The following is a 24,553-nucleotide window of genomic DNA, read 5'->3' on the forward strand; positions in this document are numbered from 1 at the left end:
ACTTCATCATCCATTTGGTTCTTCTGCATGGTGGAACCCTGCTTTCTTCCGATGTCACACAAACACCATCTCTTTTGCTGCCCACGTTCTCAGAAGCAGCCCTGCCCACACCATTCCCTATTGCAGCTCATTCGAATATCTATCACCCTTCTCATGTTAACGACTGGTCATCTGTCTCTTACTCCCTCCCTTCTTTCTAGGAACCCCATGAAGGCCAAGGTCTCACCACAAGAAACACCTTCCAAATGAGCAAATGAATGAGTGGATCAGGCGGATCAAGGAATCCAGTAAGGACTGTGTTAAAAATCAGCCCTGAAATCCAGCACAAGTGGATTCAGATTCCAGCCTGGGCCAGACCAAATCCAGGACAATGGCCCCTGCTGCCCTGGACGGAAGTCATTCCTGGCCCACCTCCCTGCACATCAGGCATTGTTTTGCAGGTGAATTCTGCTGAAAAAGAAATACACAAAAATGAGCCTTCCATGGGAAATGGTACCTTCCCGGGCGACCTAAAGGAGTATGCCCTTGAAACACTGGATGGCGGCACAAAAATGCAGACAAGAGACACTTGGCTCTCAGAACCTGTAGGTCCTGTACCCCTGGGTCCCACCAACTTTGGATGGACGATATTTGGAGGAAAATTACATCTATAATGGACATGAGCTGACTTTGACCTAACACAGCGACTCTTTACATGGAGTTGACATTGTAGCCACTCAGACGATTTCAAGTATACGCAGGAGTCAGAGATTGTTAGGAATGCTACTCATGACACCTGCATCCCCATCACAGTGACTGGGTTCAAGTTCCACTTGCATGCTAATGTGCTCCCTTGGGGAGGCATCAGACCCTGGTTGAAGTCTTTGGGTCCCTGCCACCCACATGGGAGACAGATGCTCTGACACAGGGGCCTGGCCACCTGCCCATGTCCTCTCCCGCAGTGAGCATGGCCACCGCAAGGCCCCATCTGCTCTGTGTCCATAAAAGGAAGCCGTACACTTCCTTAGGATACATGGTAAAGTCTGAACATGCTCTCTCTCAACTCGGGCAGGGGGCAGGGAAGCCAGCCTCAGGCAGCTCTAGCTCTGCCACCAACCAGCAAATGCCCCTCAAGACCCCATTTGACCCCCTATGACCTGCCCTGCTACACTCCCACTTCTAAGATGTCACCACCTCTTGCACCTGCTTTCCTCTCATCTTTCCTCTCTCACCCTTGGGCAGCAGGTCCCGTGGCCTCCTCACCTCTCCCACTGTTACAGGCTGAGCTGCGTTAGAATTCCCTACACCTCTGAACCTCGGCAGAAGTGATCAAATCCTTCCCAGGGTTAGTAATGCTGGATGCATCTGAAGAGCATCCCAAGTTCTCCCTTAGAACTCCCCACACGCCTGGCTGAGGCTTCCCCTGGTACCCTGGGAGTGGCTTCTCTTCTCCCTCGCTGTTCTCTCCTCCTCACCTCCTGACTGCTGCCTGTCCACCAGCATGACTGAGCAAAGACCTATCGCAGCAGCCATGAAGAGGGACCCAACGCAAACGGCGCAAATGATGGCGAATTCAGCTGGGCAGGAGGCAGAGGCCAGCCCCCTCTTGTTGGTTATGGGATGCTGAGTGCAAGGTGCAAAGAGAGATGGGGCGGTTAGTCAGTGCTGTTTGCCAGGGGCTCCACATCCAAGGCTGTGTGACGTAGCAAAGGCAGCACCACTTACAGCTGGTTAGACACTTCTGGACCCCTCTCTAGAATGACCGAATCTGAAATTTGGACGTTCTCAAGCCCTGCGGGTGACTCTCGGGCAAGACGAGTTGATTAGAGAGCTTGGCAGGTGGGGAAGGGAAGAGAGTGGAACGTGTGTGGCACGAGAAAGGGCACAGGTTGCAGTCTCAAGTGCAAGCCCTCGGTGTGGAGAAGGTTGTCTGTACACGGCAGTGGCTTTTGATACTCAGAGAGGGCAAAAGCCTCTCCCGATGTCACACAGCCAGGAGGAGCCTGGGACTCCCTGTTGGTGGAGATGCCCCATCCCACTGGCTCCCAACCATCAGCTAGAAAATCCACCCTCAGAAGCTAATAACAGGCTGACAGCCTGAAGCCAGGAGAGGAAATGAAAAAGGTCAGTGCTTTAGCACTGGAGTGAAACTGGAAGCTTCCCTCAGCCAAGGGCACCATCTGTAAGCAGGACACTGTCCACTCATTGGGGCAGGGTGGGAGGGCGCCATTCTTAGGGTGGGGTTGTTGGTGGGGGAGAACAGGCCTGGGCCTGTGTGACTTTCTAAGCTGCTTCCCAGATTCTTGCCTGGTTTGGGGAGTACCAAGGGGAGTCACTGTGGTTGGTACAAACACCTGGGAGCTGGGTGAATCTGGGCACCCATCCCAGCCTGTGAGGATAACCTCCCTGTGTCCTGTGCCCACTGGCGCCTCCCTCTTTCCTCCTGGGCAGTAGAGCCTGCCACCCTTTGAGGCTGCAGTAGCAGATCACACAGATGTGATGGGTGACCGGCAGGCCTCGTGCACAGTAGGAGCATTAGAGTGAGAAAACTTGCTGCTCGCTTTCTGGAGCACCTGCTAAGTCAGGTTAGTCCAAGTAGGGTTAAGTGCTCAAATGGTCCCATTTTACAGGTGGGGACACTAAGGTGTAGGGGCAAATAGGCAAGCAGCCCAAGGTCATAAAGAGGCAGCAGGGGTCAGAGCCAGGGGCCCTTGTTCTCACAGATTCCTTCTCTCAAGGGCAGAATTTGAAGGGCCATTTCTAACCCAAGACATTGTTAACCCCCCACTTAAAGGCCCAGAGGATGTTCACTCAGCACCTACTGTATGCCGGGTGCTAGGAAGAGAATAAATGAACCATTCCACACCGAGTACTGTTACTCCCATCTTAAAGACGTGCAAAGGTTCAAAGAGTTTGTGGCATTTTCTCAGGGTCACAGGACCCAGGAAAGAGGACCTGGACCTGGGTCTGTCCCATGACCTCAACCCTATCCAGTCCTGCTCATCTGGAAACCCCAGGTGCTGGGAAATTTGTGAGAAGAGGCTTCCTCGGCCTGTCCCAACTCGGAAACCCAAAAAAGGATCAGGAGCCCTGGGTGGCCTAGACAAGATTCTGCCAACCTGGTGGGGGGCTTTTATAAGAGGGACCCCCTAAATGGTCACAGTAACCAAGGACACAGTGACCGTCCATTCTCACGGGCGCTGTGACATCCAGGCATGATGAGGAGCTTACTCCGTTTGGAATTGGCTTATCGGCATGAAGGTCAGGTGTCAGGAGGCGGCAGAGCCCTCATTCTGAGCCCAGCATGCTGAGTCACTGGCCTTGGGTCCGCTCCTTCACCACTCTATGTAAGCTGAACAAGTTTCCAGCATCTTCTGCGAAAGAAGGGCCATCATGCTCATAGCTCCCTCCTTCCTGACATGGTACAGGGACTCAGCAGAAGCTGAGATGACAAAGACTGATCCACAGCAGGTACTTGGCAGCAGGTGAGCCAGCCAGGAACTCTTCAGCTCGGATCCACCTTCCCAGAGCCTCTCAACCACGAGGCAGACCCAGCCCCGCCCCTTCCACGTCAGGTCTCCACGCACCTGTCTCTCTCCACCTCCCGCCCCACCCTGCAGCCACTCAGAAACCAGCCCCGCTCTCCCTCCTTCTCTCCCTTCACCTGCAAATATTTAAACAGCAATAACAGAAGGATTAATCACCAGAGGGAGCCAGCGCTGATCTCAGCAGGGACACTTGAACCAGTCCAGAGAGCCAGAAAAGGGCTTTGGGGTCAATGCTATTTTCCTCCCATTCTCATACCTGCCACCTGTACAGGGCCAGGGACCCTCAGACCGCTCACCTGAACCAGTCCCTGCCTGCCTTCCTCACAGTAGACTGTGCCCACAGCCCTGTGCTTCAGCATTCAGGGATGCCTTGGGGATCTTGGAAATTACAGGCAAAGATCTCAAAGGGAAACCTCCTCTCCCTGCCTGCACACAGCAGGTGTCAAGATGAGGCAGGCATTCTAGTGACAAAAGCTAAGAAACACAACCCTTGGAAGAAGAGCCAGCAGCTGCAACCCAGCCATTTGCCAGGTGGTCTCAGGTTTCCTCATCTGTGAAATGGGGATGGGTGTGAGAATTCCATGAACCAGACAGACACCATGTTCAGAATGAGCCTGGGCATACCATGAGCGCTGTGGATTCCCCCCTAGCCGCACCTCCCACTCTATCATCCAGGCTAGGTCAGCTCATCTCCTTGGAGGGACCCCTTTGACCACCCTATCTAAATATGACCTTGCAGGCAATGTCTGGTCCTCTGCTCTGCTTGACCCTTTTCCCTGGTTGTACCCTGCCTTGGCCTCTCACTATATACCTGCATGTGGACCCGGCTAGTGTCTCCTACAAAGACCTACTGCCTCAGCACACCAGCAGGTGCCCAGTATACGCTGGTAAACATCCCGGTTATGTTAATGCTGGGAACGCGGTAGTGAATGCTCACCGAGCTCCAGGCACTCCTAATCACGCTGTAGAGTTCAAGAGCAAAGCTAGCAAGCTCCTTCCTGCAAAGAGTGAGCTAGTTCAGGGCTCAGGGGAGGACCATCAAGTCCAGGTATGCCTAACTTCCGGGCACTGCTTTTACAGGACAAGGGCCCAAATACTACATATGTTTCTGTATGTGGATTCTTGGTTATTCCTCTGCGATTCCAATGTGACTAGGTATTCTGAAGTCCCATTGGCTATATCTGGTGAGTGATTTGCTCATCTTCATTTGATAAATCTGGAAAACCCATTTGCAGACTCCATACAGTGTAGATTCATAACCTCTCCTTTCGTTTGCATAGAACCTCTCCTCAAAACTGATTTTAAAAATATTTTCATCTCTTGGGTGGAGCACCAATGTATTCCCTTTGGATGTGGTCAACATGGGCCATTGGCTAAAGCAACATCTGTGGTACCCAGTGGTTAAAAAAATCACTCACCTCAAAATTGGCATGGAGCTTCTTAGTTACAACACCCACATACCACACATACCTGGGTTCGATGCCCAGTTCCAGTTCCTGACTCCAACTTCCCGCTAACACAGCCCATGGGAATCAGCAGAGAAAGCTCAGGCAGTTACAGCCCAGACTGCATTGGCCTTGGCAGGGCTATTTCAAGCACCCAGGAAATGTTAGCCTGCACATTCATACTCTCTGGATCTCTCAAATAAGTAAATATTTTTTAAAGAATTATTTTATTTATTATTATTTTTGGAAAGGAAGATAAACAGAGAGGAGAGACACAGAGAAACACCTCCCAATCCCTGGTTTACTCCCCAAATGGCTGCAACAGCAGGAGCTGAGGCGATCTGAAGCCAGGGTCCAAGAGCTCCTTCTAGGTCTCCCACATGAGTGCAGGGTCTCAAGGTCTTGAACCATCCTGTACTGTTCTCCCAGGCCACAAGCAGGGAGCTGGATGGGAGGTGGAGCAGCTGGGATATGAACTGATGCCCATATGGGATCCCAGTGGATGCAAGGTAAGGATTTAGCCACTAGGCTATAGCACCAGTCTTGGTAAAGACTTCTTTTTTAAAAAAAAAAATAGTTGGCGTAGCCTCTTGCTCCTCCTCCAAGGCATCCTGCCTCCTGCATGTGTCCTGGGGTGTTGGCATGCTACCCATGAGAGAAGAATGCTGGTGGTGATGTGCAGCGCTGGTCTGAGCCGGCGTGTAGTCCCCCAGGTCTGTGGACTTGAACCTGTATAAAAACCCCACGCTGGAGAGCACTGGTAAACCAAGATGCCTGCAAGGCCTCTGCAAGTGACTCAAAAAGGCAAGCAGGAGATGAGAGGGGGTGACTCAAAGCCCCCTTAGCCACCGCTGCAGCCAAGGGGCACTTCCGTGCCTCTTCTGCAGGCCCCTGTCGCTGACTCACAGACAACACGCAGGTGCCCGCAGCTCCAGCCTCACCAGGACCGCTGCCCCAGATCACCCTGGTGCCTATGTACATCCGGTGCCTTCTGCCAGGTATTTCTTCCCTTCGCTGCCATGCTCATCCTCCCTTTCCTGCTGAATCCTGTCATTTCTGGCCCTGCACCTGGAGCTCAGGGCCCCGCGTGCCTCTCCTGTGCCACCCTGTGACTCCCACCACTGGGGAGCCCCTCCGCTTGCCATCCCCACCCATCTAAGCTCTGGGAAAGCCCCCATCCTCCAGGGCTAAGTTATGCACCTGCTCCTCTTTTCCTTCTTGGTTTCCACGGCAAGATGAGGCAGTTACTCCTCTCCCAGACCACTAGGGTGATGCTTGCCACACAGCTCAAGGCACTGGAAAAGGACGGGCTTTAGAATTCCAAGTACGCCTCCCTGATCCTAGGCAAATCAGGTCCCTTTTTGGAACCTCAAAGCTGCCGTCAGTGAAATGGGTATGAGCAATATCTGCCTTGGTGACATAGGATCATCTGAAGGCCCTCCCCCACCTACAAATGTCCCAAACAGATGTCAAGTCAGAAATATTGGGAAGAGAGGCCAGCATTGTAGCACAGTGGGTTAAGCCTGTAACACTAGCATCCCATCTAAACACTGGTTGGAGCCTCAACTGCTCCACTTCCAACACAGCTCCCTGTTGATGTGTCTGGGAAAGCAGTGTTAGATGGGCCCAAGTGCTTGGGACCCTGCACCTATGAGAGATGAAGTTCCAGGCTCCTGGCTACACATCGGTTCAGCCCTGAACCACTGTGGCGATTTAGGGGGTGAACCACCAGGTGGAAGATCTCTGTCTTTCTCTCTCTCTTTCTGTCACTCTGCCTTTCAAAAAAAAATGAACAAATCTTAAAAGAAAGAGATTTGGGGGAAAACTGCAGTGGCTGCCAGAGGTTTGGGGTGGGTTTGGGGAGGAAGAGATGAGCAGAGAGGGCACAGATGGTTTTGAGGGCAGTGCAGGCATTCTGTGAGACTACGCACACAGAAGACCCTGCCTGGTAACTATGTGCCCACGCAGGTTCGCCAGTGGAAGCAAAGGAAGGGGGAATGGCCTCCCCCCGCTCTGTCGTCAAGGATAAACATCCTGAGCCACCTGCCGTCAGGGCTCGGTGCCTTCCTCCAAGCAGTCTACTCTGCCGCAAGGGCCTCCAGGGCTGCCGCAAAGGAGAGGCTGTTTGATCAGAAGGCCTCCCTGCCACCTCCAGAGGGGACACTCTGGGAGACCTTCCCCACTCCGTCTCTGTCCCTCTCCTTCCACCTCTTCCTCTTTCCTTCCTGCCACCAAGGCTGGAGCCCAGCCACTCCTCTTCATCCTTAAAGGATCAGCTCAGATGCCACCTCCTCAAAGAAGCTCACCCTGACTGCCACCCTGGTCTACCCTTACCACACCCCGCAGTGCTGTTTCTCCATCCATTTCTGAATCCCTCATGATTCTTAACTTGCGAGTCTGCTGTTTGGTGCTGAGACCGTCTGCCCCAGGGGAGCAGAGGCCTCCACTGTGCTGCTAACTGCCCCAGCATCTGGCATGGAGCCTAGCATACCGCAGGGGCCAGCAGCTCAACGCTTCCAGGCCTAGACCAACTCTAACCTGCAGTGCCAGGACAACCCTGTCCCCACCCCACACCCTGCTCCCCAGCCCCTTCACCTAGCACAGGCTTTGATAAAGGCAGAGCTCAGAAGGGGAAGGATGGTGGGTCCCACATTGCAGAGTCTGGGTGTAAGTAGGGACTGGGGATCAGAAACGACAAAGGCTGTGGCACACGGCTCTACAGCCCCAGTAAAGCCCTGTGGCCAGCCTCCTCCCCACTCCCCTCCCCTCACCTGGCTGTCAGAGCTTCCAGGAGAAGCAAATGCGTCTCCTGGAGCAGCTGCCAACCTGGCTCCAGTTAATCGTTGACGGACTCGCTATAAAACAGGTGCCAGCTACTGTTATCCAGCGCTGTGGGGTGCATCAGCCTGGCCCAACCAGGAAGGAAGGAGGCATGTGGCCAGGACAAGCCCTGGGGCTCCTGCCTGCCCTGTTCAGACCCCCTTCACAACAAGGGCCACCCCCCTACCCCCTGCCCCAAGGACCAATCTTGGCATCAAGGTCTCCTTCCATTCCCAGGAAAACTGGCCACCACAGTGCACATTCCCAGCCCACGCCCTGGAAACCAGCCCACTTCCTCCCCTGGCTGCCCTGCCTGTCGCACGTGGCTCCCCTGGGATCCCCCTGGCAACATACCCTGGCTCCACAGGGGCATGCTGGCTCTAGAGTAAGCCTTGCCTCTCTGTAAAACTGCCCACAGCTTGGAGAGGCTGGCAGCTCTGGGAAAATAAGAACTGAAATTCTCAGAAATAAGAACTGAATGCATGCAGGTGGGTGTGTGTGGTGGTGATGGGGGTGGGAGTGTGGGAGGTTGGCATGGTGATGCAGTGGGTTAAACCACCAACTATGATGGCAGGATCCCACATGAGTGATCAGTTCGAGTCCCAGCTGCTTCTCTTAGGATCCAGTTCTTTACTCATGCCCTTTGGAAGCAGAAGATGATGACCAAGTGCTTAACCCCCCCGCTACCACCCATGTCAGAGACCCAGATGGATATGCTGGCTCCCGGCTTTGGCCTGTCCCAGGCCCCATCTGTTGCAGCCATTTGGAAAGTGAACCAGCAGATGGAAGATCAATCTCTCTGTTACTCTGCCTCTCAAATAGATAAATCTTTTTTTTTTTTAATGTACACAAGCAGATTATAAAATGGACTTAGCACCTCTTTCTGATCTTAGGAGGAAAAGCATCCCAGACTGTGTCTAAATCACTGGCTTCACGTCCTATTTCCTCCTCTTAGGGCTGTGTGATCTTAAGCAAGTTCATATCCCTTCTCTGTGCTTAAATTTACCCATCTAACAGGGTGCAGAGTGCTCCAAACAGATTAGCCTCGCTCAGAAGCCAGAGGATAAATGGTGCAGTGGGGAGCCCGGCAGCCCTGCTGTGGGATGGATGCTGCCTTCACTGCTGGACACAGAGGTTCACACAGCTACTCATGGACAAGACCACAGTTCAAACCCAGGGCGGTGAGACCCCAAAGCTTGGCTCTCTCCCCAGCTCCACACTGTCAAAGCAACTGTTAACTAAGTAAGTGTGTGGCACTGGGCTTAGCTGTAGAGTAATGTCTATGCGAGCTTGGTGGCCAAATTCCAGGCTGTACCTAATAATGATACTCTCCATGACCTTAGCCAAGTTCACTGTCATCTCCTGTGCCTCCCTTTGCTTGTCCATGAGAGTGACTGATCCACTTCATGGAGATAATCAAATGGGATCATCTTTAAAACAAGCTCTTTACACACTGGGTTGTTTTGCATTTTTAAATTCTTATCTCAGTAGAATGACTCTGACTGAACCTTGGTTTTTACAAAATGTTTTGTCAGCTACTTAGTTTTCAGGAGTCTTAAACACAGACTTGGCAAACTCAGAGAAAATAGGGGCGACTTGGCTCCCAGGAAGTGGCGCCAGCCAAAATTAGATCAGCGGAGGTTCTTAGAATCCTGGAACTAACTGATCAGCCTCATCCACTCAGAGAGCAAGGAGAATGAGACCACAAGACGAGACCTGGGGTAGGCATCTGGACTTGGCAGTTAAGACGTGGGCATGCTGCATCAGAGCCCCTGAGTTCAGGTCCAGCTTCCTGCGCAGCCCCGAGGTAGCAGGTAACAGCTCAAGTATGCAAGTGTCTGTCACCCAAGTGGGAGACCTGGATTGAGTTCCCCAGCTCCTGGCTTCGGCCTGGCTAGCCTCAGCCACAGAGGTTCTTGGCAGGAGAGACCCTAACCAGGAAAAGGAGTGAGACAACCGGGGTCCTCCTGTCACCCTTGTCCCATGCAACCCGAGGACACCCGAGTCTGCCACAGATGTCCACCACCTTCAAAAGTTCCCGCTGGAAGCCAGGGACGTAAAAAAGCAATCAAACCCACCAGGCAGACAGTACTGGGTTATTTCCAATCAGAACTTCTGTCTGCAAATAGGTCACACACCCACCGATTGGAGTTGACCCTACAGGGCAACAGAAAGCCCAAAAATATCCCACCTAGCATCTGATCAGCAAACACTTTTTTTTTTTCCTTTGAAACCTCTACTAGGCACAGTGGGAGCTGGAGGCAGTGTAATTTCCAGGTCAAGAACTGGAAGCTCCACAAAGAGCAAGAAGGGTTTCTCCTTCCTGATTTGACCTGTTGGAGTGGTATCTTAGCTTCCTCCCCTGCTGTCCCCTCATCTGCAGTAAAAGTCAAAGCTGTCACAGGCACAATGGGCCTCTTGTTCTTCCTCAGGCTGGCTATTCCCTTTTTTAAAAAATGTATTTATTTTCATTGCAAAGGCAGATTTACAGAGAGGAGAAGAGACAGAGAGGTCTTCCATCCACTGGTTCACTCTCCAAATAGCCACAACAGTCAGAGCTGTGCTGATCTGAAGCCAGGAGCTTCTTCCAGGTTTCCCATGTAGGTGCAATGACCTAAGGATCTAAGCCATCCTCCTCTGCTTTTCCAGATCATAAACAGGGAGCTGGGTTGGAAGTGCAGCAGCCAGGACTAGAACCGGCAACCAAATGGGATGACGGTGCTGCAAGGTGGAGGATTAGCCTATCAAGTTATCATGCCAGCCCCCAGGATCTCCATTCTTGCTCACTGCATGCCAGCCTCTACTTGGCTACTCTCTGTTCAACTCTAAACCTTTGCATATGCTGCTATTCCCTCTGTCTGGCACAGCCTTCCTGCCAATGTCGCTATCCCGCCCTCTTTTCCTTCAGGTTCTGACCAAATATGACCTCATGTGATACAGCCTCTGAAGCGGGACCTCGGGCAAGGGCAGGTGCTGAGCTGTTCGGGCAGGAAAGGACAGCAGGCAGGGAGGGTTCCTCAGTTGAGACAGCGTCAAGTACAGTTCTAAGCAGAACCCTCTTTAATCTGTATCTTCCAGAGTTCCCCACTCTGACAGCGGCAAGGCCAAGTGCCACAGCCTGGCCTGCACACGCTGGGGTGCACAGACCTTCCCTGCCTCCTCAGGCTTCCCCTAACTGCACCCAACCCAAGTGGTGTCTAGAGATGTTTTTTAAAACTACAGGTGCACTACAAATATCATATACAATGACCTCCATACTATGTGCATAAAGCGATTATGAAACATAAATTAATTTCATGCTTAGACTCAGGTCCCACCCTCAAGACACTATATTTACGCAGATGTAAGTATCCCAAATCTCAAACCCAAAGCACCTCTGGGTGCCACGCATTTTGGATTAGGGGTATTACAGTCGGTTCTGGGTTGGCTCCTTCTCTGTGGTGACAGATGTAACTGGATGACATCCAGCCTATTCGAACTCAATCTGGTGGGAGAAAACCCACCTGGCCCCTCCTGAATGAAAAATTCTGGGTTACAATGAAGTCATAGTAATAGCAGGTGTCTCTCTCAGCTTCCTCTGACCTTCTCAGTGCAATCCACCTTGCTGTTTCCTCATCTCCCCAACCTGGAGGCTGGCGGACCCACTTCCCCAGACTGTGCCCAGCAGCTGTGACATCAGCTCCCATTTGCACAGCTAAATGCAGCTTCCCCTCCAGGATGTGCCTCATCACTCCCCCACCTTGCCCCCCGCCTCCTTCCCAGGGTCTCATCTGCCACCCACAGGCCCCTGCCCGCACCCTTTCCAATGAAGAGACCTCCAAGGCCCCAGCCAGAGGCAGGAAAACAAGGCAGTTAGTCACTTTGCTTCCGTTATCCACTGGCATCACGTGGCCAGCTCCTTTTAATGGAAGTTGTCATGGCAACAGGAAGTCAGCTCCTGCTAGCTCTGGAAACCAAAACAAAATTAAGAGGTAGCTGAGAGGGCAGCGAGAGCCAGGATAGAGTCAGCTGGGTTTCACTGGAGGAAATATCGCAGTGGCCATGCTGTTCCCCAGTGGCGTTTGGGGGACAGAAAGAAAATAAAAAAGATGCATGCCCCCCGCCCCGGAGAAGCTCAGGCTAAGGTGGTGGGTGTCTCCACACGGCTTACTCTGCCAGGTGAGTAATCGTCATCTCTCTCTATGAATACCCTGCCATGCAGACACGTGTAAGTAAGACTGCCTCGTCTCCAAGGTGGTGCCGCTAAACAAGTCCAGCTGCAGTCTCTCCTTATCCCAATCCCCCACCCCCGTCCTCCCCAACACCCGCCCTTCATTGTGGGCTATGACCTGATGCTAGCCCTTCTGCACCCGGCACCATTCTCCCTTTCCCTGCTCCAATTCCTTCTCTCCCGCCCGGCCCCAAGCCTTCCCCTAAAAACTTGCTCATCTTCCACAGATCTCCTTTAACATCTCATTCTGCACCTGCTCAGCTGTCTCCATTCAGCACCTCCCCCCCTCAGACCTCTGTATTTATCTTCCATATCTTCCCAAGTGGGTGTGCCAGCCCCTGCGGGTCATGCAGCAGGCCTGTGTTGTTTACCACTATACCCACAGACCCTAACCCAGTGTCTGATATTCAGTGTCTGGGATTGGAAACCAGCTCTGGTTCGGCTCGGTGCTGCTTCCCCCCCTGTCTGCTGGATGCTGGGTCCTACTGGCTTCCCAGGTCAGCACTGGATAGAGCTCTCAGCGTCGCGGTGGCTGCAGCCTTACAAAAGGGGAAGGCAGCCCTCTGGAAGGCTAGGAGGCACCTTCAGTAGGCTGTGAGCCAGGGACGGGGAGAGGGCAGATCTGACCCTCCGGATTTCAGACAAAATGCTCTCCCTCCTGTTTCTCTGCACACAGGCTCGCTCCCACTGCGGGGAGAGAAGGAAGCAAGCAAAGGGCATGAACTTGTCACCCTGGCTGAACAGGGGGCTCAATGCCCAAAGACTCGAACCCACTCCCCTTCACTGGCTCCAAAACATCCAGTCCTTTCTTTGGACCATACAATTTTGTCATACGCACCATGAGACTAGTACCACCCACTTTGTGGTAGACACAGATGGACATGTTTCTGGAAAGGAGATAGTGAGAATTTGGCCCTGACGTTGGATCAACCTGAGATTTGGTGAGCCCTTTGCCAGCTGGCTACTCTTGAGCAAGTTGCTCCACCCCACCAAAGCCTTGGGTTCCTTGTCTATAAAGTGGGAACAACTCCACCCACCTCACAAGTGACTGCTATGCAGAAGAGGGGAATCAGCTAATTAACAGCCATGCCATCTCTAGTGATAAACATAGGCAGTGTTGTTTTATTTTAAATCAAATAATTTTTCCAGGATCCACACCGACCTGTCGCAATCTTGAGCACGGGAGGGTGGGGAGGGCTCTGAAAGTTCTGATGGAAACGGGGACTAGACAGCGATCTTTGTGTCTCCCACGGGGGTCTCTTGAGCAGGTCTGGAAAGGGACCCTGCATATCCTGCGCATTTCCTACTTGAAAACTCTAGCCTGTGCATCTAGCCCTGGGCTGACAGACTGAACACAAAAGGACCTGCTACACACACACACACACACACACACACACACACACCAGAGGGTGGGGCAGCAACAGGTGCCTGCCTCCAGGCTGCCCTTGGCAGCTGCCACCACATAGAGAAGGGCTCCTCCGAGGGTACTAGGTGTTGCCACCCCATGCAGACACCCCCACTTTCAACACACATGCATGTGTGCAAGTGAGGCCCAGGGGTCAGGCTGGCTCATGAGATCTTTAGGATTCAGGTTCAGAGGCAGCTGAGCGATGTGGTGGGGAATGAGTAACAGAGCTTAAGAAATCTACCAACACACACACACACACACAACCACCATCTTATTTACACAAACTCACGCATCACACACAGACCTAGATTCACCACAGACAGGCAGACACTCAATACACGGACCTGTTCTCACAGACTCACCGCCTCAGGTCCTCCCCACACAGGCGTGGGCGTGTGTAGGCGCACACATACACATGCACACACACGTGCACACACCCAAACACACACCACACACCCTCCAGGCATCCGGATGCCATGCACTCCCCTCTTGCGAGGCTGCTGCTGTTAACCTTAAAGGTCCCGGGTGGGGTGGGGGGGGCAGGCAGTGTCCCTCTGATTCTCACCTTCCTGCGTGTATGTTGGGGGCTGGGGAGCAGCAGAGGACAGGGTGCTGAGGGGACACTGCCTTCTGGTTGAGGCACGGCTGCCCCAGGGGCTGGCAGGGAGGCCAAAGGCCCCTGATTCTTGGCGGTCGCAGGGATGGCGGGGGGCGGGGGGAGGGGGGAGAAGGTTTTGTTTTCCCAAATGGAAGCCCCCGCTTTCCCACTGCTTTCCTCTTCTACAGCCTCATCCGCCTCCCCCATCACCTCCACGCAGCCTGCTCGTGCCCCCCTCCTCAACTCCAGCCCCCAGCACGTCCCTCTCTGACGCACACAACTCCCCCCCTCCTACCCAAGAGGGGTCCTGCTCAGATGCGGCAGGCTTTGCCCCCAACTCCCACCCGGAGGTGAGCACAAGCTGCAGCACCTACTTGGGCACACAGCTCTGAAAAACATCCCCCCCAGCCCTGCCGACCCTCCCGCGCCAGCTCACCACTCCACCCACCCCTCCAACCCTGCACCTGAGGTAAACGTCACCGCCCCGCCCCACCGCCAGGGGTCACCCTCCCTGCGCCACCCTGTCCCCTCTTGCGCTGTTTCTCAGCTCCGGTGGCCTCCCCGTGGATGGCGGCCCGTTACCCCTAGCCCGGTGGCGCCTACCTCTTTCTTGACCGTGCGCAGCAGCCTCTGGCGGGTCTCGGCCTCTGAGGGAGAAGACACGAGAGCGAGGTCAGTCGAGGAGCAGGAGCTGAGCCCGGGGCGACCCCGCTGCCGCCGCTCCCGCACCCCCGGCGCCCACGGCCCTCACCGGCGGGGGTCAAAGCCATGGCTGCGCGCGGCGCGGAGGCTCCGGCTCCCGGGCTTGGCGCGGCGATGGCGACGGCGGCAGCTCCTGCTGCTGCTCCTCCTGCTGCTGCTGCTGCCGGTGCGGCGGGCGGGGCGGGGCCGGGCACCGAGTGACGGCCGGAGGGCGCACGACGTCAAGCCCGGCCGCGACCGCCCCACCCCTGGGCAGCCCAGGCGTGGCTAGGTAGATCCTGCGCGCCCTCAGCCCCTGGAGCTATCTTTCTCCCTGCCTGGGGACATCAGACTTGGAACCTCTAGGCCAGGCCGTAGGAAGAGACGAGAGAACTGTCACTTTTTGCCTCTTTAGAATGGATATGACGTGGTGTAAAATGAAATACTGGGGTATCAAGCATGGGACGCAGACCCGGGAACCAGGGGCCGACGCTATGGATGGCGGCTGCCATGGTTACGACTATTGTTATCATTGTTAATTGTTGTGTTGCTTTCAAGATACACCAGCTGTCATCCAGGAGAGGCCACAGGTCAAGGACCTCTTCCCCTTCGTGCTGGTCGTTGGGGTGCATGGAATCCTCCCAGGAGATTGGCCTCAGTAGGATGCACTTGTCTTCCTTCTTCCTTTGGAGACTGGGTAGCAGGGAGCAAACGCCACAGTACAAAGCCTTGTCCTGCCTGGAGTTCCACCCCCCACCCCCCCCCTTGGCTGCAATTGCTCTTAGCAAGTCAATCTTTGAAATTGGTGGGGTTTTATTTTTTTCTTTCCATCCCAATCACTGAGTGACAGCCATTGACCTATACTATGCCTCCTGGGACGTCTGGAACTTTGCTTCCAGGATAAAGGGCCTGACAGCACTCAGCAGCGACAGCAAGGTGGGCCTGACTGGGCTCCCACACAGTGCCATGATTCTGAGTCCAGGGCCTGGTACCCTGGAGCATTCAACACTATGGTATGTTTACCTAAAAGCAGCTTTCAAAGGCCTGGATCCTCCTTTATTCCAGATCCAGAAAACGCACCTGAGTGAGTCCCAAAGCCTTCCCCAGGGTCTGGGAATTGTGTCACCTGGGCCATGCTACCCTTTTGGCTGCAACTCAGCCCTTGTTGGTTGACCATAGCCAACAGCAGTAAGTCTGCATTCTCCTACCTTGTCCCTCTGGTTCCCTCTACTGGGAAAGCTCAGCTTTGCACTCATCATCAATGAGTCTTGGAAAGAACCGGTTTACTTTATTTACAAAGACGCCAACATGAAAGAATTACTTTGGAGCAAAGAGGCATGGATAACTGGCACAGCACATGGCCTCCCAAAGAATAATTAACAATAATAGCTACAATTTATTGAGCACTTAATGTATGCTAAAAACATTGCATGTGATATCTTGTTCAGTTCTTTATACCAGAGAGCCTTGTCACATAGGATTTGCCTGTAATCTGCATTTTGGAGCAGAGACTTGGAGAATTTAAATAGTCTGAACAAAGACATGCATCTAGAAAAAAAGAAAAAAGAGCACGCATGAGAGAGAGACAACATCCAAAGCTGGGCGCTCTTATCGGAGGACCCCTAGTCAGTGTTGCATTGTGGGTACTTTGCAGCAGAGGGCCCTGTGGTTATGAAACTTAGTTGTGTGCATCCACTTGCCTAGGTTATGAAGCACCCAGATATTTGGCCACATTCTGGGTATGCTGTGAGGCTGTTTCTAGATGGCATGGATAGCAGTGAAGCAGGTGGTCTTGCCCGATATGATTGAGCTGTGACCAAGTCATCTGAAGATCTGAGTAGACTAAGTGCCTGGTGGTTTGAAATTCTGTTCTTGGTTTGGAACCTGACTTGAAACTTTGACTCTTCCGAGGCCTTAGGCTATCGGACTCAGAGAAGGCATCCATCTCGCTGGGTCTCTAGTTTGTTGACTACAAATCTTGGAACTTCTTCGAAGATGCTCTTGCATGAACCATGTTTACAGCCAATTGCATGTCCTCGTGTGTGCGCATGTGTGTAGGTGTGTGCACTTGATCCTCTGGTTCTACATCCATGGATTCAACCAACTGTTGAATTTTACATCTGTACTTGTACAGACTTTTTTCCCCCTTGTCCCTGTCCCCTAAGCAACACAGTATAGCAACAATTTGCATAGCATTTACTGTCGCGCCCACGTGTCTTATCGCCCCACAATAAGAGGCAGACGCGAGTGAAGCCTTCTGCGGTAAAATTTATTGTGCACACCAAGATGAGGAGGAAAGGGCCCTGACCCCGGCAGGCTGTCTGCTCTTATGTGCTGACTGGCCCCGCCTCCGCCGATGATAGGTCGGCGTCATGATTATGCAGGGTCCTGGGCGACTGGATTCGTCAGTCCCAGTGTTCATGCGCCGGCCACGCCGCAGCTCACTGGCGCCTGCGCAGTACCGCGAAAGCTACGTGACTCTCCACCAGACACCAAGATGTAGCCTCTCTGGCCGGCGCCATTTTGGGTACGGCATGTGGCCAGTACATACAGATGCGGCTGGCAACAATTTACATTGTAATTAGGGATTATAAGACAGCCAGAGTTTATCCTAAATTTCTGAGGGTGGGTATGCATAGCTTCTGTGCAAATACTATGTATTTTATATGAAGGATTTGAGCACCTGTGTATCTGCATAGGTGTCTGCATAGGATCCTGAAACAAACTCCCCACGGGCAGCAAGGGATGACTCTTGATTCATGTGCACACACACAGAATTCTTGTTGTTTCTCCTGAGAACCCTGCTACCCTTGCAACCTCAGCATCTGTTCCCTTCCCCCTCTTCCTAGTAACAGCGGGTTTGTCCAGAAATCCACCTTCCTCCCCTTGGCCACACATCTTGAAGGAAGTCCTTCCCTTCCCAGGGAAGATCCAGGCCCACCAAGATGGCCCTGCTTCCTTTATCTGTGATTGGTTTAGACGGGAGCATCTGATGCCTTGCTGGCCAATGAGAGGCGGGCAAACATTCTCTCTACTCTTGGAGGAGGGGGAAGAGAACCCCTGCATCTGGACATTGACACACGATGTACTTGTGCTCATCTGAGAGTGCAAGGACATGGCTGATAGAACCAGGAGCATCACAGACCACCAGCGCCTGAATACCCTCACTGGTCTTGCCAATCCCTTGAAAAGTAATTGATACAGATGATTGAACTTACTTCTGCATTCTCAGCTCTACTGAGTTGTCCATGTTTTCTGAATTTCTTGTTATATTAGAAAATGCCTTTTTAAAAAAAAAAGTATGTATTTTACTTATTTGAAAGTCAGAATTACAGAGAAACGCACCTTTCATCCACCAAATCACTCTGTGAGTGACAACAATAGCCAGGGCTAAGCCCAGCTAAAGTCAGGAGTCAGAAACTGCTGGGTCTCCCATAACAGGTGCAGGAGGGGCCTAGGTATCTTCCTGCTGCTTTCCCAGGTGCATTAGCAGGGAGCTGGATTGGAAGTGGAGCAGCCAGAACAGGTACTGGTACCATATGGAATACTGGCACTACAGGTGACAGCTTCACCGCTAAGCCACAACACTGATCTCAGAAAATATTTTTCTCACTGTGAAGTCTTTGGGCTAGAGTTTTTCTCTGCCATGCAGTTGAAATCATCTTATTGATGCAACAGGGCTTTGTAATGTATGCCTGCTTCCACGCACATAAACAAGGAAAAAAAGGCAGCATGCTTTTAGACATTCTCATTGATGTGAATGTTGCTGTGATGGGCACCTGGGTGCAGGTCCTTTGTGAATATACTAAACACGCTAAGTAAACACGCTTGTGTATTTAGCCCAGGTATCTACCTAGGAGTAGCACCGGTGCGTGATATGCTGGCTCCATGTTGAGCACTCTTAATTCTTTCCCAAAGGGACCACACCATTTTGTACCCTACCAACAGTGTTTTTAAATGTGGAGTTTTATGTGCCATATTTTTTTTACCAGTCTATTGAAATATAATTTGCACACCAAGAAATGTACACAAATGTACAGATAAGCGAGGTTGTCTTGTCATCTGATCACACACATAACCAATGCCCCAATTAAGAACAAAGCACTGGGGTTGGCACTGTGGCATCATACGTTTAGCCTCATCTGTGGTGCTAGCATTTCCATATGGGTGCTGGTTTGAGTCCCTTACTCCATTTCCAATCCAGCTCCCTGCTAATGTGCAGGGAAAACAGAGAAAAATGACCCAAGTCCTTGGGCCGCTGCGTCCATCAAGAGAAGACTTGAAAGAAGCTCCAGGCTTCAAACTGGTCCAACTCCAGCCATTGTGGCCATTTGAGGGAATAAACCAGAAGAAAGATTTTCTCTCTCTCTCTCTTCCTCCCTCCCTCTCTCTCCTCCTCCTTCTCCTTTTCCTCATCTGCCCTTTAAAAAACAAATCTTCAAAAAAGGACAAAGCATTTGTAGTACCCCAAGATTCCCCACTATTCCTCTCTTCTCCATTTCTTTCATTTTTTAACATGTAACATAAGAGTATTTTGTCATTTTCATAGTATGATTCAGTGAAACACCATTTATAGCTATATACCAAAGGTCCTACATCCACACATTTTGTGCTGTTTCTCTATTAACCATCACAAATAAGAGAACTAAAGACATGTGATGTTTGTCCTTTGGGGTCTGGCTTTATTTCTCCATGCTACTGACAAACAAACAAACAAACAAACCACAAACTCTCATTTTAAAAATCTGTCTTCTTAGTCAGTGTGAAATGGTCTCTCCTTGTGGTTTGTATTCTCCTGGTGACTAATTGTGTTGAACATCTTTTTACATGGCTGTGAGTCATTTGTCTTCTCTGGAGTCCTTTGCCCATTTTTAAATGGGAGTGTTTGTCTTTTTGTTGTCTTGTTATACCAGTTCTTCATGCACTGGGGAGACGAGACCCTCAGAACTCAAATGTCAGGAGTGAGAGCATGTGGATTCAGGGCTTGCCTGCATACACAGCGTGGCTGCCCGTTCCCACCACCTCCACTGAGGTGGATGGTGATCACTTCAGGTACCCATGCTTGACACAGGGGGCTTTCACGTGAGACCTTGACTGCAAGGGAGCTGCCGGGCAATCCCAACACACAGGAAACAACCTGAGCTTGCTCTCTGGCCAGGGGATGGATGAAGGTTCCCATAGGAACAGATTCCATGACTCATGGAAGGAAGGACCCTCTGGCAGCAGGGTGGTGTCTGAACTTCTGCCCCCATCACCTGGTGTCTGGCCTCTGTGGGTCTCAGGTTGCTCATCTCAGAAACAGGTTCTCACCTGCTACATCTGGAACATTTGGCATAATGTGTATCACACCCTTAGCACACAGGCATCAGTGAATAATAACTGCTGAAACACGGTCCCAACTCCTGGGCTGCGGGCCAGGCTGTGCCTTCTCCACCAGCAAATCTATCGCTCTGTTGATCCTCTTCGCCAGCTGCGTGCCTGCATGCTCAAGCTGGGCCCTTCCCATCGAAGACATCATCATCAACATCTCCCCACCACTAAGGAGCCATTTGCCTCGTTGTGGAATCCACCGGTCACTATGGAAACCCTGTAGTCTGGCAGGCTTTGGAGCAGACTACCTGAGACCATTGCTTTCCATTTCTGCAGGATAATCTGAGGCTGTTTTCTAGGGAGGATCAAATAGGATGGTACTGGGGAGGAGAAGGCGTAATACTTTATAGGCCTCCCTGAATTGACACCATCTCCTGTGTGTTCTTACAAAGTGCATGATTTCCAAATGTTTGTATTCTCAAGAACTGCTGGAAACTATCTTTTTCTTCCTCATTCTCCTTGGAGAGGTGAACCTATCAGGGACTGCAGTCATGTCCCTTAGGGATGTGGGGAAGGGGCAGACGGCCTGTTTGAGACAGAAGGAGTGGGAGGGACGACGTGAGTCACAGTGAAGGAGGGTGCTGGGTCAGCAGGCAAGCAGGGCTGGGTATTGGGGCCCAAGGAACCTTGGTTTAAGAGAGAGAACCATGTGATGGCTTCGTTCACCTGCGTATCATGCCCCATTCCCTGGTGCAGCAGGGGCAGACTTGCTGGCTCCTCAAATACTGTTGCTGTGTGTTTTATCCAGCTGGTTGTTCCCTGGGGGATGAGCCCAGAGTTAATGTTTGTTTCCTTTCCCTCTTCCCAAAATAATCTACAGTCGATGCCTGTCAGAGTCCCCATGTGTTTTGCAGACATGAACAAACCCTTCCTTTACTCCCTCAGGAATATCAAGAGATCCCAAGTCATGAAAACAAGGTTGAGGGCCCCTGTGCAATGGCTCAATTAGCTAAATCCTCACTTTGCAAGCACAGGGATCTCATATGGGTGCCGGTTCATGTTCTGGATGCTCCACTTCCTTACTTGAGGCCTGGGAAAGCAGCCTAAGATGGCCCAAAGCCTTAGAACCCTGCATCCATGTGGGAGACCCAGAAGAGGCTCCTATCTGCTGGCTTCAGCTCAGCTCAGCTCTGGTTGTTGAAGGCAATTGGGGAGTAAACCAACAGAGGGAAGATCTTTGTCTCTCCTTCTCTCCATAAATCTGACCTGCCTTGCCAATAAAAATAAAATAAAACAATGTTGGAAAAGAAGGAAATAGTTGGAGAACCATAATAAAAACAGAGCACAGGAACATTGATGGGGATCCCGTTTCCTAAATATCCCCTCAAGAATCATCCTTCTATGGTCCCCTCTTACATCATACCAGGGTTGGCTGGGAGGTACATAGTACAGAAGAAGTGATGGTGTATAGCTTCTGAGATTAAGTTATTTAAAAAAACAAAACAAACAAAAAATGCTGCAGATGCATCTCTTCATTTTGTTGATCTCTGTTGTAAGATCTCAACCCGCTTCATTAGAGGCTGGGGAGAGCCAGGTCTGGGGATCTGCACTGAAAGAAGCTCTACTGAATAACTCTGGTGCCTGTTCAAGTGGGAGAGCTACCCCACCTTCCTGTGCTCAGAATGGCCTGAGCTCCATCAAATGGTGAGGTCTGGAGGGAAGCTCGTGGCAGATGTTCTGGCAGGTCTTTAACCACAGGTGTTAAGTCCTGTCTGTACCAGTGGATCAGGACTCATGGTCAGCGATCTGACCTCATCTGGCTTCAGAGTTACCTGTGGGATTTCATAAATCCAGGTGGCTGGCTTGTCTCCCGTTTAGGCCAGTTAAAGCAAGAAATTCCAGAGCTGGCACTGGGGATTGGTATCTTTTCACAAGAAAAGAAGGGGAGTAGCCAGCCTAGAGAAGCCCTGATGCCCCTTTATGTTGAAGTCCTTGTCTTTACCGATGACCCAGGGAGTCACTGCCCTTTGCTTCTGCACCTGTGAACTTGAACACATTGCTGATGTTTTATACATCTTGGCTGCCTCTTAAGTACAAGTGTGTTCAATGAGAACTCTCCCATCCTTGATGAGAAAAGCATTCACGGGAGTAGCTTTTCGGACTGGTGTCATCTATTCGGCATCCCTTTCCAATAAAAATAAAAATAAAAAACAATGTTGGGTAAGAAGGAAGTAGTTGGAGAACCCTAATAATTGCAGAGCCCTTCATTCTTTCATTTATTCATATCCCTGAGTTTCTCGGAGTCTTGATGGACTTAAAAAAAATTTTTTTTTTTTTTTAAAGAGACATGTTTACAGAGAGAAGGAGCAACAGAAAGAGCTTCCATCCGCTGGTTCACTCCCCAAGTGGCTGCAATGTCGGGAGCTGAGCTGATCCAAAGCCAGGAATCAGGAGTTTCTCCCGGGTCTCCCACACGGATCCAGGGTCCCAAAGCTTTGGGCCATCCTCCACTGCTTTCCCAGGCCACAAGCTGGCCGGGGAGCTGGTACATGAGTTGCTTGCAGGCAGAGAATTAACCAATTTAGCCATTGCGCCAACTCAATCGAAGTAATAAGTAAAAGATCATTTGAAAATTTAAAAAATATTCAAAATACGTTATCGGTTTACAAAGCACAGCGAATCCACTTGCCCAGCCCGGTGCTAAACGGACCTCACCAATAGACTCCAAAGAAAGTCCGAGCAGCTGTTCCGCAGTAACCACTGCAATTCCAGGGTTCCAATCTCTGCGCTTTACAGGGCCACCTGGCACAGAAATCCGTGATGGTTAATAGAGAAGATGTGCGGAGGCAGGAGGAGGGCGGAGAGGTAGGCGGTGCCAGCAAAGGGCCAGGCCGGCCGTGTTAAATTCAAATTGGGCCGAGATTGAGAGCCCGGCACCTGTGTGCGGTACGTCTCGCTGGAAAGCTGGGCTGCTCGGCACTTCAGTGCCCGGCAGCCCCTTCGTGGAGTACTGCAGACCCCCAGAAAAGGAGCTTTGGCGGCTCGGGCTTGGTGAACACCGGTGCTCAGGCGTTGCTGCTAGGCGTCGCCGCGTGCACGGCGTGGTTGTCAGCTTGATTTCCTGAGAAAATAGGTGAGCTGTTGTGACCCGAGAGCCTGAAGGCCCAAGGAGATAGAACAAAGGGGGAGAACCCATCCTGGTGTAAGGGAAGAGCTGGGAACCCAAGGCTTGGGTGCCTGAGAAAAGAGAACTTGGAGGCATACCCACCGGAGACCTCCAGGCAAGCGCAGTGCGTAGAGGGAAGAAAATCGCAACCAACGCACTTCTTAAGTTCCTGAGGTTGTTTTGACCAAGTTCGCTAGCTTTTGCTACAGGAATCTTTTCTGCTTGAAGCACCAGGTTGGAAGAAAAACAAAACCCACACCTTTATCTGAGTCTAAGTAGTCAGGGACTGGGAGGAGTGTGGGTTGATTTAGAAGGATGTCTACTGGGGTTTTCTGACTGCAGGAACATCCTCTTGAGGACCGCAATGTCGGGCAGGAAAAGGGGCAAGGCCAGGAAACACGCCCAAAACAGGTCACCCAATCAACCCACGACATCCGCTATGGCTTTGGTAAGTGTTGTAATGTTTACTGCTTCCTTTGTGCTAGGAACAGCAAGGAACATGGAACCTATTGTTGAGCTAGTACAGTTCAGACACAGGATCGCCTACTGGCTGGCGATCATAAACCTTCCCAAGGAAAGTCGGAATTCCATCAAAGCTGGCCAGGGGGGAGGGCTCACCCACCTGGGTCCTCCTTCGTGGCTTCCTGCTCTCGTTTGCAAACAAGCTTGCTTTCCACCCAGCTTGGTGGCCGTAGTTTCTTCCCGTGTCTTGCTTTCAGCTAATAATTCCTCGTGGGAAGTGTTTTTAAAAACAAGCTCACTAAAGGAAAAAGGGTATCTCAACAAGTTCGCCAGGGAAATGGAATTAAAACATGTGTTTCTTACGGTGATCAATGCCTTTTAAAAAAAAGTCCCTCTGCTTTTCTGTTATACATTTTTCATGAGCTTGTGGCAGAGCCCTGATCTGCATAGACTTAAAAAAAATGTTGACACCAAAATACACGTGCCGATTCCATGTTCCACAAAATGATTGCAGTGTCCTTGGAACTTGCACAGCCTCAAGTAGATGAGATTTCTGGTTGTGTTTAAAACTCGGAGTTCCTTCTGTCTGCCTTTTGTCTGTTCCTGGGGTCCTGCCTGCCAACCCCTAATGGGATCTGTGTCGTCATCCCAGCCCTTCTCTGCTGATTTTGCTCCTTTCTCCTTCGCTTCTGCCTTGAAAGCTCAACCCCATCTTCCCTGCTCTTAATCCTGAGCTTTTGACAGCGACTCCTACCTCAACACCTGTGACAGGTAAAGCATCTGACCACAAGTCCTCTGCTGAGGCCCTAGGGCACCAATTTGTGCCCTGGCCTGGAGAAAAACATCGGTTTTTGAACAGGTCCTTTCTCTCTCCTGCCTGAGCCTGCTGACCTGGATGGTGGGCATTGTCCTACAAACCTGCCAAG

The 24,553-nt window shown here is 51.6% G+C and overlaps 1 protein-coding gene across 1 annotated transcript in view; it reads right to left on the reverse strand.

Annotated features, from left to right (window-relative positions):
- Positions 1 to 14,655, reverse strand: part of SGSM1 (small G protein signaling modulator 1) — a 56,023-nt gene extending 41,368 nt beyond the window's left edge. The window contains exon 1 of the mRNA XM_041003619.1: positions 14,612 to 14,655. The gene's annotated coding sequence lies outside the window, so the exon portion shown is untranslated. The remainder of the gene's footprint in view (positions 1 to 14,611) is intronic.
- Between the last annotated feature and the right edge of the window lie 9,898 nt (positions 14,656 to 24,553).

The sequence above is a fragment of the Ochotona curzoniae genome, unplaced genomic scaffold, assembly GCF_017591425.1.
Source record: "Ochotona curzoniae isolate NIBS_2020 unplaced genomic scaffold, NIBS_Ocur_1.0 scaffold_274, whole genome shotgun sequence".
NCBI lineage: Eukaryota > Metazoa > Chordata > Mammalia > Lagomorpha > Ochotonidae > Ochotona > Ochotona curzoniae.